Genomic DNA, 14,634 nt, shown 5'->3' with positions numbered 1-14,634 from the left:
ATTCTGTCAAACTCATCAAGGTGATCTAGAGGATCCTCCATTGGCAACCCATGAAATTTGTTGGCTTGTATCATGGAGATCAATCCACTCTTGATTTCATAATTATTATTGGCAACTGCAGGAGGCACAATACCAGCTCTTTGGTTGTGTGTGTTAGGTGCATCCCCAACACCAATGTTCCTTGCCCTTGGAGCTTGTTGATCTTGTTGCTCCATTAGCACTTGTTGTTCTTGTTCCTGATTGATTCTTGGTTTCTGCTGTCTCAGGTCCCTTGGTGGTCGGTTGATGTGATCAAGGAGTCTCTGAAGATTGTGATGAACACTTGGATCTTGTTTGCATTAACAGACACGAGTACAGACTCGGACAGGCACTCGGTCGAGTGCAAGCTCGAGTGGATGGTCGAGTCGACTGGGAAGTGACGTCTATTTGTATCCGACTTCTGACTCGATCACGAACTCGAACACTCACTCGGGTCGAGTGGAGGTCGAGTTGGAGGTCAGGTTGGTACCTGAAACTCAATCACAAACAAGCAGTAGAAGAATCGAGATCAGTAGCAAACAAGGGGATAAAGGAACTTAATCTTAGACTTCTATTGATCCTAATTGTCACAAATAAACACTCAAATGGGCAACAGAGCCAAATTGAAACTAGTATCTTTCTTGGTGTGTGAAATGGAATATGAATGAATGATATAATGATGAACAATGGTGAAAGCAAGGTGTTTCAATTCCCCTTGTGCAATTGTAGTATAAGAGGTGTCAATCCAATCTGAGAGTTTGCAAGCAATCAGGATGTGCATAAATGTCTAAGTCAAGCCAAATGTAAAGGATGTTTGTCACTAACAATCCTATTGCAGAATGTAAAATGCAGAAAGTAAAAACTACTAAGATAGATGCTAAATGTAAAGAGAACAGACTAATCAAAGCTATGATGAACCAAGAACAGAAATAGAACTATGATAATGCAAGTAATGAACTAATGCAAGACAAGTAATGAACAGGACACTAAGTGAATGCAGCAGAAATGCAACTAAAATGAAACAGGAAACAAGACAGGACAACTACAAAGCATAAACAAGAATTCTGGGGATGAACTCGAGCAAGCACTCGATCGAGTGTAGATCGAGTGCAGGGTCGAGCTGGACAAATCCGGAAAACAGAGCAATGCAAGAAAAACAGAGCAATACAAAAGCAAATCAAACAACGATCAAACAACAGGATTTAAGCTAGGAAATCAATAAACAAGGAAGGTCTTGAGGAGGGATTCATGGGCTGGACTAATGATTGAGGTCATCTAACTTGGCCAACAAATCTCAAACAACTTGAGCTAATCTCTAGACATATATTTCTAAGACATGTTTAATCCACTCTCATGGCAAGAAACAATCAAACTCATGCATCTCTAGACTTGTTCTCACAAAGTAAAGAATCTACACAAGCAGGCATTAAGCAATATGTCAAAAATCAAACAAGACTTCTAATCTCTTAGCAAGCCTAATGATAGTCTCTAGATCTAGCCTTATCTATGCTCCTTAGACATTGGTGTGATGCTAAGAGGCTTGAAATCAGATCCTACCCTCTCAGATATAGGATCAGCATTAAGAACATCTAGCCTAGAAGAGATCTACAACAATCAAGTTTGACCAAATCAAACAAACCTCAAACACAACCCAGCCTAACCCATCCTCAAGATCCTAAGCAACTACTCACAAGAACACATGATGAACAACAAAGTAATAAACACAGAAAATACCGAAACTTGCACCAATAGAAAGATAAAGGAAAGATCTACAATATTGAAGAAGGAATCAAACACGAATTCTTAATATCTTGAAAGTTATGGAACCAACAAAATCCAAGAATCTTATGTTTTTCTCCTTCAAGGAGGTACAAGATCTAAAAATAAAAGTGCAAAAGGAATAATTCCCAAAATGGTAAAAACTAGGTTTTTGACTCTCTAAAAAGCTAGACTCTTCGTGGCTGTAGGGTACAAGGCCTTTAAATAGAAAAAGTAGAGGAAGCCCTAGAAATGCTAAAAGACAAAATAGCCAGGTGGTTCGGCCAACTCGACCCGGTGCTCGGTCGAGTGACCGGTCGAGTTGGGTTTTCTTGTGCTCCTTTTACTCGGTCGAGTCACTCTCAGCACACGGTTGAGTGTCTGGTCGAGTGGGCAGTCGAGTGGGACTCTGGACCTTGGTTCTCCAGCCTTAACTCCTTTGCTTTCTCCTCATGATTGCTTCACTTCTCCTCAGCATTGCTTCCATGCTCCTTAGCATTGCTTCCATGCTTCTTAGGCTCCAAAATCACCTATTTATGCAAGAAAAGATGCAAATGCAATGCAACTACACTCTAATGCAAGAACAATCCTAAAACTATGCAATAATGGTCAAAAAGGATAGCAAAGGATGCAAAAGATGTGTATATATTAAGGGAAAACAGGGTAAAGGGTAAAGTATGTGAACATCAATCATATTCCCAAGGTCGGTCTAAAATAAGATGACAAATGTCCATGGAGGCGACATCAAAATACATACGGTCTTTGTAAAACTCACCAATGGAGAAGGGAACAAACGACCGCTGAGAGATTCAAACACCAACACCATCTTGGAACTATTTCATCGAGTAAGGAGTGAGATGATCCTCCAAAGGCAGTCCAAGCTTATGCACCACAGCTTCAGCAATGACATTGCGGCAGCTACCAGAATCAATTATGAAGGTGCATATACGTCCAAGGATTGTACAGGTAGAACGAAAAATATTTGTCTGTAGCCAATGCTCTTCACGTTGTTGAGGGGTCAAACAGACATGATGAGATACCAAGGAACTCCCCACATCCCCTTGTGTGAGATGGACAGGGTTGTCGTGTTGGTCAATAGCATCTTCATCTGAGTCGTGTGATGTTCATCAGCTAGGAGACCTCGCCGAGTTTGATTCGGACAGGCCGTTTGTCGATGACCAGGTTCTCCACATGAGAAGCAACGCAATGCGTTCCTCGCCGAACGTCGCAAGGCTTGTTCTTCGTTTGGACCATGCAACTCTAGCTTACTAGGTTCAGCCCCGTCACGCAAAGCGTTATTGATCGGGGATGTTTGTTGCTCAGTCACACGCCCTCATGAGTTAGAGCCACTCCATGCAACGTTTCTTGTCTGCTGTTCAAAAGATGCTGCGCGTCGGTGAGCTTCGGCCACGGTGGTTGGATCAAACTGAGTGAGCAAGTTTTGCAATTGAGAACGTAATCCTCCAATAAAATGTGAATCAAGCTGCATCTGACTATCGGCGACATTGTTACGAGTTAAGAGTAAGTAAAACTCTTCAGCGTATTCATCAACAGAACGTGATCCTTGTCGTAAGTTTTGCAATTTGTTGTACATCGTTTGGTCGTAGTTATGCGGAAGGAAGGTGTCTTTGAGTTTCTTCTTAAGCTTCTCCCATGAGCGGATCGGGTCTCTTCCCGTACGAACACGAGTTGACTTTGTTTGACTCCACCATGACGCAGCATGACCTCGAAACTTTGTTGCTACGAGAGCAACTTTGTGCTCTTAGGGACTCCTTTAAAGTCAAGTATTTCTTCGACTGAAATGATCCAATCTAACAAAGAATCACCACACACTCCACCATGAAATTCTGGGATGTCAACACGGAAGCTTGATTCCCAACGTGTGTCTTGAGGCCATTCATGTTGACGAACGTTTCCCAGCTCAAGTCGTGGTGGTCCGTTACGAACAACGTCGAGCTGATGTTGTCCTTGGGGTTGTTCAGCGACAACAGCTGCCGCAGGGGGTCCTCTGTTTCCAAGGTGTTGAATCAGAGTTTGATTCAACTCTGCCAAAGAGTTTTGCATCATCGTTTGGAAATCTGTTTGTGATGCCAAGAGAGCATCACCAAACTCAACCAAATTGATGGTTTGTAGTTCTGGTTTGGGAGGCATGATTGGGATAATAATTCAACGCCAGGAACGACGAGAATCTGATACCTACTGATAAGGGGGCGGAAGCTAGAAGAGATGGTGGTGCTCTGTTTTGAAGGTGACAAAACAGAGTAAGAGATGGAAGAAGAAGAGAAGCAGCAGAACGGGGATTATGAGAGGGGTAGGGTCGATGTCGAACTAGCTTGCAAGTCCTCCTTGCAGGGCTTCGACAAAGCAAAGCTCTTTTGGGTAGTTAATACTACCTCTTTTTTTGGTTTTTATTGATGCAAAATATGAATGAATATATAATTCTGCTACGATCTCTATTTATAGAGTCGTAGGAAAAACTCAAATAAAACCCTAAACCTAGCAGCTAATCTTTTAAGATAAACCGAAAATGCAAGAAATCCCAAAACAAAATAAACTAAACCGATGTGACTTGATGGGTACGTAAGTTGACGACGAGGCCCATCAAAGAAGAGAGAGGCGCTGCATCAAATACTCTATAGACTTATCTTGGTTTTGATATGTTACGGATGACAGAATTATTGCAGATCCATATAATCAAAGAGGAAATTTAGATTAGTGGAGATAGTTAAACTCGAGCAACAATTGCATTGTTTAAGTCTCATGTGCTCACTCTTTAAGTATCTTATGTTTGTTACTAGTTAGGTTCCTTTTACACCTAATGTTTGAATTAGTCAAATGGAGAGTCTAATATAGTAATATTGAATTCTTTGCAACACATTAGATTCTTTGTGATTGATTTGGGATCAGAGGTACCTAATCAATCAACATAATGGCAAAATGTGCCACTTACATCATATTCCTAAAACGTGAATCTGTTGAAAAAAAGAAATGACATACATGGGAGAATTAATTTTTTCTATTTGGTTCAAAGAATCTATTTTTTATGTTGTGGTGGGCAACACATAAGTAGTTTTGAAAGGTATTACATGGTGCGTCTGTATTGGTTTATGTAGATGGATGAGGTTTTAATGAAATTGCGTCTGTATTGGTTTATGTAGATGGATGAGGTTTTAATGAAATTCAGGAAGGAATTAGTAAAGGTTAGGAAGACTTTCCTAAACATATTTTCTGCTTTCATTATTTTTTTACAGAAGGACAAGTCAAGCTACAAGGCAACACAGAGAGAGATAACAAACCACATATGTCATGAATCATACTGAAACATGATTTTTAGTTTTGAAGCATTGGTTTTTGTTGTTATCCAAGCATTTCGAACTCGCTATTCTATTAAGAAACCACATTGTATTGGTCTTTATTTTTCTTATTACGATTTTGTGACAAATATATATTTACCACAAAACTTGTTACTCATTTATACCATGAGATAGGCATGGTAATTTAGGAGGATTCCAAGAAATTTATGAAAGACCTTTTTTTTGAATTTAGAAAGGCTTTTATAAAGTTTAGGAAGGACATTATACTATTTAGGAAGGTTCACTTGAAATTTAGGAAAACCTTCCTAAACACTGAGTTAATTGAGATGTTTAGGGGTTGGTTCTTTGTTTAGAGATGTTTTTTGTTTTCACATTAGAAATTGATGTTAAAGATAGTTTGGATGGTGTGTTTTGTAAAATACTTTGAATTTTATGTTAATTGAATCAAATGCTAATTCTCTATAAATTGAGGAAGCATCCTTGATATTCATAAAAAATTCATTGAAGCTGATATGTATACATTTTACCTTGTTTAACCACTGTTTATTCACATCTTTTACATGTTTTATTAGCTTGTTTTGCTACTTTCAGTTTAAGGGCTGTTTGTGCATTAGAGTAGGATTTGCATTTCATTTGCATAATTTCTTGTTTGAACAGGTGAATTGGACTCAAGGAGCATGGAAATGGCATCTGGGATGAGAGGAGTGCAACCATTAAAGTGATAGGAGTTGAATCAAGGAGAATACCAACAAAGCATGAAGCACTCAACCACCTTTACTCATGCACTCGACCGTGTGCTACTGAAGCACTCGAACGTGTGCTACTGAAGCACTCAACCGTGTGCTACTCATGGACTTGACCATGTGCTACTCAGGGACTTAACCGGTGGGAAGCAGAAGGATAGACCACTCGACCATGGCCACTCGACCGCTTGTGGTCGAGTACATCGAGCCGACTTTCGATTTTGTTAGCTAGCCAAATCAGAGCTTCCTTCCCTCACTATATATATCCCTTTTACCCCATGGCCGCAAAAAACTCTCTCTTTAGGTCAGAAACACATCAGCAGCCACAAAAACCTTAGTTTTTACCCCTTAAGGGTTTTTAGCTTTTTAATATCATTTTGCTACTTTTATTTACTGTATTTCTCAGATTTTAATATCTTGTACGTCTCATAACTTTCTGGGTATTGAGAATCTGAATTTGCTTCTTTATATTAAGTTGTTGTTCATCATCTCATCTATCTTATCATGCTAGTTTCATCATTTTCTGGGTTTATGTTCATCATCATCATGTTTTGTTCATCTGAGTAGTGAGTCTGGAGATGGATTATGCTGGTTTAGGGTTGTGGTTGTTTATATTGGTTAAGCTTGATTGTTTACATATCTCTTCTGGGTTAGATGTGCTCTAAGCTGTTCTTATATCTGAGAGGGTAAGAACAAATCTTAAGCTTCCTTGCATCATACCAATGTTTAGGTTGTTAGATAAAGCTAATACTGGAGATCATCATGCTTATCCCAAGAGATTGGTTGTATAAGGTGATTTGTGACAAGTAATGGTCTAGTTCTTAATGCATGTTTAGTATGGTTTCACCAATGAGAGTTGGGTTAGGATGTTACTTAAACTTGATCACTTCTGTCATGAGAGTGGATAAGTGATTCATTAAGATCATTGTCTAGAGATAGCTCATGTTTGATTAAGGTTTGTTAACCAGTTAGATAGCCACATCTTGAACACCAGCCCATGAATCCATCTCTGGAAGCCTTCTTCGTCATTTGATTGTTTATTATCACATATTATCCTGTTTTATTGCATTTTTTTATGTTTTAAGTTGTTTAAATTGCTTCTGTTCTTCGTAGTTACCCACTCGACCTAGCCACTCGACCATACACACGGTCGAGTGCTTGACCAAGCACCTTCGGGTTTTTCATTTACTTTATGTTCTGTTTTAGTTTTTATCTTGTTTTTTTACTGCTTTGTTTATTGCTTTTCTTTAAGTTATTGCTCTTGTTTATCTTACATTCTCACTATTTACATTTGTTTATCTTGCATTTAATTTATGTTCTAAGCACTTTACATTTTGCATTTTACATTATTGTCTTAGGGTTGTTAGAAATCAATCATCATCATAATTGGCTTAACTTGAATCATTGTTCACATCCTGATTGCATACACTTCACACACTTTATGGATTGACATCTCTTATACTACAACTGCATAAGAGAATTGAAACTTCTTGCACCTGATCATCATTGCCTTTTTCTGTTTGATTATGCATACATTCATTCATAGGTTTATCCAGAAAAATACATGTTTCATTTAGGATTTACAAAATTTCAAGATTAAGTTATGTTACTAATTGCTTACCACTGTCAAAGTTTTGATTGGTTGTTTTGAGTTTCAGGTGCACCACTCGAGCATACACTCGATCGAGTGACCTTCAACTCAGTGAACGAGTACAAGTCAGTCAGTAAGTCAATCGAACAAGTAGCTCGAGCCTGCACTCTATCGTGTGTCAGTCCGAGCAGTTGGTCGAGTTAGTTGATGCAGACAAGATCAAATGGAAATCAGAACTTACAAAAGTACATTGATTAGGCAGCTCAAAGAAAAGATTGAGAAGCAGGAATTGATGGCCATTCAACATGAAGTGACTGTTGAGGTGAAGAAAGAGGATAGAGGACCAGCTTTGGATCAGTATGAGCCATATCCACTCTATAAAGGTATGTTGCTTAACATATCAAAGCATAAGGCCAAGAATCAAGCCAAGAAGGATCTAGAAGACATGGGAACAGCTGTGATTACAACCAAACTCTCTAGTAATCTTTAACAATTTTTCACTTATTCACTTTTAATGATTTTGTTGATCTCTTCAAAAATCTTCAAAAATCTTCATAAATTAAAATCTTCGTAAATCTTCTCTTATATTCACTTTTAATGATTTTGTTGGACTTTATTTTTTTTCTTTTACGACAAATCAATCACTTTAATTAATATTTAGGTTTCTAATTGTAGTATTTTTCTAATGAGTTTCAGATATTGGTAGGTAGTTTTGTTTTTTTTTTTTTGTTATAGATTTTAATTTTTAATTTTTTAAATATTGAATGATAATTTGTTTATTTTTATTTCTTGTTGTCAACTATAGAGAAGAAATTATAGTTTCTCAGTCTTTGGTCTTTAATTTTAATTTTCTGTTTTCAAAACAAGTGAAATGAATTTACAAACATTGATTAATAAAGATGATTGTATTTTAATTAAAATTAAACCTCATTAATTATGTATATTTATCTGATCATGGATATCAAACTTTGGTTGTATATGTATATTTATGGATAATCATGTAATTTCTGGTTCAAGATACTAAAATTAGATGTTAAAAAAAAAAGATATCAAACTTTGGTTTATCAATATAGTAAAATTAATTTCATAATAACTAACCGTATATAATATTGATTGGTGAAATTTTTGTATAGCATTTTCCTTTAATAAATGGAAAATTAGTTTATGTAAAAAAGAAAAAAATTAGGAGAAAAAACCTAAATAATAGGTTTTGTACATTTTCTTTAAACATTGGCTACGAAGATCAAAGACTAGTTCCCCTAATATTTAAAGAAACCTAGATGTTGGTTTTTGTTGTAGATCTTTCTTTAATAGACTTGAATGATAATATGATTTAAATAAAAATTAGTGATTGCCTATCAAATCATTTGTTTGTGTCAACAAGTACTGCTAAATATAAATGGTTGAATAAACATGTAATGTTGGCCTGGGTATGCCCATCGTTGATGGTATACTATGTATGTAACATTCGGATAGAGCATATTTAATCATTAACTTTTTTGAACCAAATTGAGTGTCATAAATTGATCTATTTGTTTCTACTTCCCGCTAAAGCATTATAATATACAGCTTGCAAAATATATATATATATATATATATATATATATTTATATATATAGCTTGCCTTGTGTTATAAGTAAAATTTTGAAACAATTTAATTTCCCAATTATGTGTTCAAATAGACGACATTTTAATTTCCAAATATACGTACTATAGGCGTATATATAGTGTTTCTGCAACCGTACGTACCATATATGCATCTATTTCCAATAACCAACAAAATGTTTTTCTCAATGGATATGACTGGGCACATGATATTTCTGTAGAGAATTGTGAATGCTTAATTATTATTGATCATATGCATATCCAAGTTAGTAATTCTGAAAGTTAGTAACTCGCCAGATCGTGACACGTGTTAGTTTTAACGATTAAATGTTCAAGTTAGTAATTCATCATATCATGTCACGTGTCAATTTAACGATCATAAAACACATATCAAAGTTAGTAACTCATCAGATCGTAAAACGTGTCAATTTTAACGATCAAAAATCACAGTTTTCAAACTTGGTAAAACGATGCATAAGATAATAGTAATCTTATTATATTAAAAAGAACTTTGTTAATCCTAAAAGAAAAAGGATTGTAAATACCCTCCTCTATATAAGCAAATATATGATGACATATTTTTCACCAAATAAAATAATTTAGACGTGATTTGTTTTTTTTGGTAAAAAATTCTTCTTTATCTTTTATTAACCTTTTGTTTGACACATTATTGTTCTTGAAAAAATCTCGAAGGCAATTTGTTTATTGTCTAATCAAAGCAACTATATAAAAAGATTCCTAGATAATACCACATGTTTTCGTTCTCGTTTCTTTGAATTTTGTTTTGTTTCTCAATTTCATAATGCTACTACGCAATCTTTGACTTTGAAATGTTAACAAAGTTTCTTATGCATAATAACTAAGGTTTTTGGGATTAACAATTTTTTCACGGTATTATTATTATTTCTATTAATTTGCAGGACATGTAGCATACAAAAAAAAATGAATATACAAATGCAAGATAACAACAGAGATTACATAATTAGATCAACTAAACAGAAAATGTTCTTATCATTCTATTGGTGAAACTTTTTTTACGGGAAGGCAAATTTTCGTTTTTAAAAAAACCAAAATATACACCTACTTTCTAATTTTTTTAGTTTGGAATAGGTCAGATTAATATGTTGACCCCAAAAATTGGAAGATTAATATATGCATCTTCTTTTTCTAATACTGTATTTTAAATTTATTATAGTTTTTTTAGATTGTTTTATTTAATTTATATTTACATCTTTGAATTATTTTAGATTCATATATTATTGTGCTTGTAATTTTCTATTATTTCTTTAATTATGTCAAATTAATATTCTTCTAATTTCTCAACCTTGATTGGTTGGTCATAGACATTTTTTTGTGCAAACATAATTGTTACCATTCGTTCAATCTCAAAATGAGATAAAGAGGAGAAGGTCATCAACCTAATGGTTTGATAAAATATGTAATCAAACACAAGCCTACAACAAACATACATAGATTTCAGAAACATAAATCATTATTGATAGATCCATAAGAGGTTGGAGACAGAGGCTACATCATGTTGAAACGACGGTTCTCTCCAAGGGAGGAAGGTGAAGCGATGGTTCTCTCCATGGTGGAGAAGGTTGGACACAAGGTTCTCTGCATATAGGAGGAGGGCAGAACCGGAGTTCTCTCCATGGTTAGTCATACAATATTGTGATGTAATTTATTTTTTATTCAAAATATTTTTTGAGCCAACAATTTAGTGATTAAAGAAACTATGCAAAAGTGAAAGTAAAAAGACATATAAGAGTTGGCTTAGTTTATTCATATAGATGTTTTCTAGGTGGTGGTAAATTATATATTTGTAACATACAATATACTTAGGTGTAAAAAATATATTTTTAATGATAACATACATAAAAGATTTGTATATGGATATAAATCAGTGTATTATAACAAAACAATTATAAATAATGTGCAATAAATTTTAATATATTTTTATTAAATTTAATTTTATTTACAAAACTATAAACCTGCACATCGGACGGGTCCTTATCTAGTATATATATATACTACAATGGATTGAGTATCTTTGTGATATACTCAAATCTATACAAGATTATCTCAAATAAAATTTGTTATTATCCACACTAATACGCCCCTTAAAGATGGACGCCGAGAAGAGAGTCCAATCTTGGAAATAAGCTGAAGAAAATGGGCACGAGGAAGCGGTTTAGTCAATACGTCAACAAGCTGATCAGCAGAGAAATTTTGTGAGACACGAAGAGCCTTAGCCTGAACTTGTTCTCTGGCGAAATGGTAGTCAAGGGCAAGATGTTTCATTCGAGAATAGAAACTGGATTTGCCGCCAAGTAAGTAGCCCCAATGTTGTCACAAAACAGAACCAGAACAAGTGGAGAATGCAGGCCAATTTCAGTCATTAAATAAATGAGCCATTTTACATCAGAAGCTGCATTCGCGAGAGCCCTGTATTCAGCTTTAGTAGAGACCTTAAAACACTTGTCTGTTTCTTCGAAGACCAGGAGATCGGCTGTTTTCCAAGATAGACAATGTAGGCACCAGTGGAGATGTAGTCATCACGGTTGCCTCCCCAGTCCGCATCAGAGTACGCATGAAGAGAAAGAGGAGTCGAGGCCAAGAAGAAGATACCTTTATGAGGAGTACCAGCCAAATAGCAAAGAACACGCTTCACAGCAACCCAATGCACATATGTTGGCTTATGCATAAACTGGGAGAGTCGGTTCAACGAAAAAGCAGTGTTAGGTCAAGTTCGACCAATATACTGCAAACTATCAACAATGGAACGATAGTCAGCCGGATCAGGGAGGACAACCTTAGTATTTAACGTGAGAAACTGAGAAGAGGACATAGGAGTGGCAACCGGCTTGACATTGAACATCTTGGTTTTACGAAGCAGATCATTGATATACTTTGTTTGAGTAAGAAGCAGTCCTACAAAGGTGCGAGAAGCTTCCATGCCAAGAAAATAAGAGAGATCACCTAGTTTTTTGAGAGAGAATTTGGTAGTAAACAGATTTGTGATCTGATGATCTCAGCCATAGACGAACCCGTGATGATGATATCATCAACGTAAAAAAGAATGTAGACATAAGCGGTGCTTGTGCGAAGGATGAAGAAAGAGGCATCAACAACAGAATTCCTGAAGCCAAGACTGATGATACAATCTTTCAGGGCATTATACCATGCCTGGGGGCCTATTTGAGACCATAAACTACTTTCTTGAACCGAAGAATGTGATTAGGATAGTCTTTATCAACAAGGCCCGGTGGTTGAAGCATGAACACTTCCTCTTCAAGCGGACCTTGAAAAAATGCGTTGTTGACATCCAGTTGCTTCAAGGGTCAGTTACGTGTTATAGCTGTGCCAAGAATCATGCGGATTGTGGCATGCTTGATAACCGGACTAAAGGTCTCATGAAAATCAATACATGGTCGTTGATGGAAGCCTTTAGCGACCAGACAATCCTTAAAGCGATCAACATCACCATTTGGCAAACGTTTGACATGGTAGACCCACTTTGAACCAACAATATTTCTAGCCATCAATCGATCAACCAACTCACATGTATCATTCCGCGCAAAAGCATCATATTCATCACTCATCATCTGTCGCCAGCGCTCATCCTTAAGAGCTTGTATGTGATTTTCCGGATCGATTTCTTTGAGGAATGCAGTAAAACCATACTTAGGATTTGGTTTTACAATGTTGTTCGTGGAACGTGTGAGCATTGAATGAGTGTTGCCTGGCTGTGGTGGAACCGGAGAAGCAATTGCTGCTAGAGGTGACACAGTGGACACCAGAGAAGCTGGTGTAGTAGTGGTCGGTTGTGTCGATGTTGTTGTTACAGGTGAAGGAGCCAGGCACCAGAACTGTTCGATTGGCTAATGAAACAAAGGAACAATGGAGGCTGATGTAGAATCTGAGGGTATAAAGGGAAGAGACAAGGAGGAAGTGTGTTTGGAAAGTGTTTGAAAAGAGAAAACAGACTCATGAAACTCGACATGGCGAGAGACATAGACTCGAAAACTAACCACATCAAGACATAGATATGCACTCTGACTTAAGGAGTAACCTAAGAAGACACAAGGTTTGGACTTGGCAGCAAATTTATTCTGACCATAGGAACGAAGCCAGGATAGCAGAGGCAACGAAAGATGCGGAGTTTGACATAATTTGGTGTAGTCTGAAACATAAGCTGGTACGGTGATGTGTTCACCAAATTAGGTGTGGTGAGGAGGTTGATTAAGTATATTACGGTAGCAAACAAGTACATCCAGTATGTTGTTGATTTGCCCGCACGAGAGAAGAGCAAGTCCAGTTTCGACAATATGGCGGTGGCGACACTCAGTAATGCCATTGTGTTCAAGAGTGTGTGGAGGTGTCGTCAGGTGTGTGATGTCGTGTGTTACCAAGAAAATGTTTGAGAGAAATGTACTCTCCTCCATTATCAGAGTATAAGGTGGTCATGGTAGTCTTGCGGTTTTCAACCAGAGATTTGAAAAGAGGAAACACATGAGCAACTTGGGACCTTTTTTCAGCGGATATAGCCATGAGTACCGGGTGAAGTGATCAACAAAAATAACATAGTATTTATAACCATCAATCGAAAGAACCGGTGATGTCCAGACATCAGAGAAGATAATATCAATAGGTGGTTTGGAGACAAGAGTAGATGAAAAGAAAGGCAATTTGTAACTTTTATTACTAGAGCAAGAGTTGAAAATAAGAGAAGATGACAATGTATTTGAAATAGGTAAATAAAAACTAGAAATCATATGACGAAGAATATGAGAATGTGGAAGTCCTAAGCGAGCGTGCCAATCCGCAAAAGAGGATTTGGAGCATAAAAAAGCAGATATGGGTGGAGTGTGTTTCAAAGGCCATTCGTACACACCCTCATTGGCCTTGCCGCTGAGTAGAGTTGTCCCCGTGCTGAGATCCTTCACCTGAAATCAAAAGGACACAATTGAACCATAACATTATTCGCTTTGCACAATTTGTTCACTGAGATAAGGTTTTTGCGTATCGATGGGACACATAGAACATTATTAAGGTAAAAGGTACCAGAGTGGGAAGGAAGAATGGTACCACCAGTAAGTGTGATCGGGAGAGCAGCTCCATTCCCAACCGTCATGCTCTCACCCCCAATGTAAGGAGATTGAAGAGATAGATTAGACAGGTCGCTAGCAATATGGTGCGGAGCACCACTATCAAGAAGCCATGGATACAGATTTGGGTAGGTTGCAGTCGTATGATGCGCCTGGTTGTGCCATTGTGGGGTCGAAAGAGGCAGATACAGAGCAGGAGCAGGCCATGGCAGGACACCACAAAACGGAGATGCCTGGTGAGGTGAATATTTTTGGTGAGGCGAGGTGGAGATACCATGCTGGTATTGCGCACATCGTTTGGCACCATGACCCTTCACCCCACAAATTTGACCCTTCCCAAGATAAGGACGAGGTGGAAAGAATCATCCACGAGAAGGTGAGTACCAGCCAAGAGAGTTGGAATCACCTCTACGAGTACCAGAAAATGCAGCACGTCCTAGTTGTGATCGGAACTTAGCAGCGTTGGCCGTGACAGAAGCAGCGTTGGCCATGAC

Source organism: Camelina sativa, chromosome 10, assembly GCF_000633955.1.
Source record: "Camelina sativa cultivar DH55 chromosome 10, Cs, whole genome shotgun sequence".
In the NCBI taxonomy this organism is placed as follows: Eukaryota; Viridiplantae; Streptophyta; class Magnoliopsida; order Brassicales; family Brassicaceae; genus Camelina; species Camelina sativa.
Note: the sequence above shows the minus strand (reverse complement) of the source record.